The sequence below is a fragment of the Molothrus ater genome, chromosome 12 (genome assembly GCF_012460135.2).
Source record: "Molothrus ater isolate BHLD 08-10-18 breed brown headed cowbird chromosome 12, BPBGC_Mater_1.1, whole genome shotgun sequence".
NCBI classification, from domain to species: Eukaryota; Metazoa; Chordata; class Aves; order Passeriformes; family Icteridae; genus Molothrus; species Molothrus ater.
Genome location: NC_050489.2, coordinates 5,521,793 through 5,527,792, shown reverse-complemented (window position 1 = coordinate 5,527,792; position 6,000 = coordinate 5,521,793).

The window sequence follows — 6,000 nt, the reverse complement described above, 5'->3', positions numbered from 1 at the left end:
ATCACTATGTGGCCTTGTAAAAAGTCTCTCTGCATCTTCTTCAGGCACTGGAATTGCAGAAGTTTGTTCAAGAAACAGGTGAAGTGTGACAAAGAGAAGATGACAGCACGGACCAGATCTGTGTCTTAGAGAAGTAACAGTATTTGTATTGGCTCCAGCAACCCTGGCACAGCCCAAACAGCATTTGTGTGTTGAAATCTCTGTTGCCTTGTGGTTTGTGATTCTCTGTTTGTTAAACTTAGTAAAATCTTATTGTGGAACTATAATTCAACTTACCTTTTTGTTTACATACTTCTACACTAGTTTATATTTAATACTTTTATTTGCTTAGTTGAAGAAGTTGTCAGCAAACAAAACAAATGGAAAAAAATGAACATAAGTTTAAATAGGTCTAAATGTCATATCTTAAAACTTCAAAATAAAGACTGAATAAATTTAAAACTTAAATGAACAAGTTAATCTTCTTTTTCATTGAATTACATGGAATTATTTTATGTATTACATAAGCTATCTTTAAGCAATTATTGGGTCTCCTTTAGCATCTGCTACATAAAGGATTCCTTCACACCAGATTTTAATTGATATAAACACACCACTATCGTTATTTTTCTGCATTTGTTAGGGAAAAGACTTTTGAGTGTTGCTGCATCCCCATCATTCCACAGGATAACAGAAATCTAATTTGGGTTCTAGTCCAGTCTTGGGCTGGTCCTGCAGAGCAGCAGCTCCTGAGCAGCAACACCCCCACAGCATCCCAACACCCAATATGGCAACATCCCAGCATCCCAACATCCCAACACCCCAGCATCCTAACATGCCAACATGCCAACACCCCAGTATCCCAACACCCCAACATCCCAACACCCAATATGGCAACATCCCAGCATCCCAAAATCCCAACACCCCAGCATCCCAACATGCCAACACCCCAGTATCCCAACACCCCAGCATCCCAACACCCAATATGGCAACATCCCAGCATCCCAACACCCCAGCATCCCAACATCCCAACACCCCAATATCCCAACACCCCAGCTGCCTTCCCAGCCCAAAGCTGGCTTACAAGTTTGTCAATTCCTTTTCTTCCAGTGCCTCTATTTGACTAATTACCTAATCATAATTTGGTAACCTAACAGTAATTGACAGCACAGAAATGCAAAATAACCATGGCCTGAAAGCTGCCACGAGCAGAGTTATATCACCCAGCATCCTGGCTTTCACACAACTATTTCATTACCTGTAAGCTTCTCAGTAATGAATATGCTATTAAAAGGGTTTTTTAATTTTCATGTTTCTCATGTTGTAATTCTCCAATAAATTTCCCTGACTTCCAACATAAATAAGTTTCATTATTCCTCATTATTAAAAGAAACAAACACATTCTCCTTCACTGAAAGGGTGTCATATAATTAGATGACCTTCCTACATAAACTCATGAATGAAAAAAGACCTGACAAGTTGCATAAAAATATTAAATCAGACATTAGGACATTAAATATAGTTAGTCAAAACACAAGACATTATTGTACTAACAAATGCTTTCAGAAACAGTCTTTTACAATACAAGAGATCAAAACAGACTTTAGTTTTACTACATCATTAGACAAGTCCCAGATTTTCAACAATTTATCACCAATTTCTTCATTTGGTTGCTTTAAACATGCTTTTAAAATATACTTGATAACTAGTAAAAATTGTATACAATGCAAATGACATTTCAGATAAGTTTTATTGACTTAATGCTCTGGTAATAAAATTATAACAATCAGTATTATTTTGATTTATTGCAAATTTTACTTTCACCTTTAATGGACTTGGTGCATGGCAGAATTGAATGTAATGCTGCTGCCACCTCAAGGTCACTACAGAAAACTGTGATGGTTCATTTTGGTCTCCTCCTATCTAATAAACAGTGGGAAGATTGAATAACTAAGAATGAACAGGCTCCTTTGTTTTCATAAAGTTATTTGATGCTCACTATGTGCAGATCCCACGTGCATATTTGCAATGAAAAACTGATTTTCTGCCTCTGTGTACATGGAAGTACAGACACAGACACACAGACAGGACCTGCAGACCTGCAGGCAGGCACAGTGCTGAGGCTTAGAGAAAAATACAAACTTTGGATGCCAAGGATTGTTCAAAAAGTGACCCAAACCATACAGTCCTAATTTTACACCTGAATGAGAAATTAAACTTAGTAAAATTGCAAAGGAATTTCAGTCCATTACCTTTTCAGGGTTAATCTTTCTTTCTTTCTTTCTTTCTTTCTTTCTTTCTTTCTTTCTTTCTTTCTTTCTTTCTTTCTTTCTTTCTTTCTTTCTTTCTTTCTTTCTTTCTTTCTTTCTTTCTAAGCTTTCAGATAAAAATAAAAATAAAAACAACTCCAGTTTGCCACATTTATGTCAATATCTTGACAGAGATTTTGAGGGGACAAGTGCATAGTAAGTTCTGTAGCCCAAATAGGAAACTTGTGCAAATTTTCCTGTTTAAGATTCTGTAAAGCAAATGAATATTTCAATGAAGAACCATGTCTTTACTATAAAATATCTGCAGTACTCTGTGTTTCTATGGATGCTCAGAAATAATACAAGTTTGTACTCCTAAAAGTTCTATGGAAGGATAGCAAAAGCCTCACACCATCATCCACATGACAAATATGTGGTCAGTTATATAAATTTTGTAAAATTTATCGTGGTCAGGTTAATGTGACTGCTACCCTGAAGTTATCTGAAAAATGTCACACTCAAAAATTACAATCTACTGCTTAAAACCCACCTCAAGCAGCTCTGTGCTTGATTCAAAAACTCTATCTAATCCCATTTGGCAAAACACAGATTGCAATTCAAGTAAAAAAGTCTGCAGGAGATCAACCTATGGAATTTAGGAAAGCTGCCAGGACCACTCACTGATGGACAGAGGACTGGTCCATGATTCCCTTTGATGATATGAGAAGTACCCAAAGGCACTTCTTATTTCTTGATTTAAACTATCTGGTTTCCATACTGAACAGAAAGTTTTAATATTTTTATTCTGTCCAACATTGACAATTAATACTGAAATTAAGTCATGGATATACCAGAGTTTTACACTTGACTGGATTTCCAAAGTTTTGGTGCTATTTTATCTTTTGGAAGCTAGCATGCAGTACATACTCTAGAGGTTCTTGCTTGCACCAGAAATTAGGGTATTGTAGTCCACGCTGAGCAATTTAACAAGGAGGGAAAAGTAATGCCTTTTAACTACAACTGTAAAAAAATCACCAATTGAATCAATTATGGGACTATAAGCTATATTAGAACTCCAGGGAGTCCAATTCTTTTTAGGGGATCTCCTTTTACAGGTGAAATATTAATTTATGCAATGCATGATCTGATTCCAGGCTTACTGCAGCTTATCACTCACAAATGAATCTCCTGGATGTGTAAATACACACTGAGGACAGCCACTGGGGCATTTCTGAATGGCAAATGTAACAACTGGGATCACTCTGTACCTGCTCTAATGCAACACTTCACATTCTGAGAATTTCTCTTAAGAATGCAAAAGGCACTTCTGTATTTTCTCTGACTGTAACAAGACAAAAAGAGTGGTTCTTTGCTGTCACTGCTCTTGGAGTCTTTAGTGCATATGACTCCCCCTGCTCCAAGTGACAGTAATAAATCCCATTCTGCACTCCCTGAGCTGGATTACAGATGTAAAGCACTGTTTGGAGTAAGAGCTGGCAAAAATATCAGTATCTATGCAAAGTGATAAAAAGGGGGAAAAAAATAATGGACATTACAATATAGTACATCATGTGGCAAGTCTCTGTGGACTGCCTTGATATTTTCTCTATAGATAAATAATATTTGTCCCTATTCCAAGTGGAGTTTCCCCATGGCCAATTCAGCAGTAAAATCCCACACAAAATCTATGATTTTACTAATTTCAAAGAGATCTCAGTAGACAGGTACACAGACCACACTTGATATGAACCCAGGTGTAAGGGAGCTGCCTGTTCTGAGGGCTGTGAGAAGCCCTGAGAGGTGCAGACACCTCTTTGGAATCTGCAAGTTTATCATTTCCCCCTCCGTGAAGAAGGCAAAGGCGGCAGTCAGGTCCTTGCTCCCTCACACTCAGCTGCAGCCCCGGTTTATCCTGCTCTCCACTCACTGCACACCTTCCAACCAGAGACAGATGTGCTGCAGCAGTACTGTGACCAAGTCCACCACAACCATCTCCCAGCAAACTCAGAGCAGTTAGGGGTGTGATTTTGGGTGACGTTTTTATGTAAGATTGAACCTAGAATGCAGTTCTAATTATGTTTTGCCAGCATCACTGGCAGAAATAAGTTTTCACTTCCTTCATGGATGAAACCAACAGATACAGCAACTGTGAAAAGCATTGCTGTGCTAGTGTAACTTCTATATAAATGATAAGTTATATAAGTTGCTTTTGGCATAGCTGTATTTAAAAAAACTCCTTATTTACTGCAGAGAACATTTTAGCACCTTGCCTTGAGCAATGTGAAGCTTTCCACAATGCCTCACTCTTTTCAGCTCATCTGGTTGCCTCTTCTGCTCAAGACCAATGAGAAGGGAGTATGTTGAAGATAATAATATTCCACAGAATAGCATGAGGAGAATTTTGGGAAAAAAATTACATTCTCTTATTCCTGAGAAAAAGTTGTAAATATAAGTAAAGAAGCAGATGAGAAAGAAATATAGAAAATTTTTTCTGTAAAAAGCAATTCCAAATAAGTGACTTATGGTCAAATAACTAAGATTCAAGGGAATGAGAGTAAGTTTGCAAATAACAGGACAGATGCTGTTAAATCATCTCTAAATTGCAATTACGTATTTTACATATACACTTACTTGCACACATAAAATTAGATTTACATAGAGCTTAGAGGTGGCCCTGAATCACAGGGTTTAAATCTGGACTCAATCCTATGTCTACACTCCCATAAAACTGGGGGAAGCAGGGGATTGAATACAGGGAGTTTTAGTCTCATTTCCTGTACAAAATCAAGTAGATGTGATTCTAGGAGACAGAATAAGTCATATAGGAAAGCAGAGGCAAAGTGTTTTCCCTTTAATTCACAGAAAAGTATACCTAAAGTACAGAGTGAAAAAAATCTCATCATTTGATAACATGTCATGGAAAAATACAAGGTCTAAAGTAATGAGAGATTCACTGATTTGCAGTGGTAACAGTACTAAAATAATTAAAAGACAGATCAAGGGGAAACAAAAGACAAAAAGATAAGAAGTTTAAAATGTCATGGTTATTCTCTGAATATATGACATATATATCAGATTCACAGCTTTTTAGCAAATACTAATAATTTAGATTTAGTAAACATATTAGTAACCATCTTCTCAAAACTAGGAGATACGAATCTAAATTAAATTAATATAAATCAGCCCCTAGATGTCATTGTTGCAGCTGAAATATCACTTAATACAGAACTTTCCTAATTCACAGCAGAAAAGGCTGTGTAAAACAAAAGAAACCAACTAAGTAATATAAATTCTGCTCAGCTTTAATGCCTCACTGCCAAAGCACAAAGAGCTCTGAGGCTGTAACAAAAAGATAACTAAGGCTAACTACACAAAAGGGTTGTGTGAGAGGGTTGGGGTCTGGCAGCAGAGAAGCACCAGCCCAAAGGAAATTGCACTCTAAACCTTGGAGCACAAAACATCACACACCTGTGCCAAGGGAAGATCCTTCCTAACTCCCATCAATGCTGGCCTCAATGCTAAAAACGTTATTTCACATAACAATCTAAATATATTGAATAATATTGAAATGTTATTTCAATATTTACATCTCTGATTCTATCTGGAACAGTTGTACATGTTCTCTCATTATATACAAAAACTTGGGTTTAAAATACTCATTTTAATTCTTGCAAAGTTTCGTTTTCTACCATCTATTGTAGCAATGAGTTCCAGAGGTTGATTAAGTTATATAAAAAAAAAAAATAAATCTATCTAAAACTAATCTAAAAGA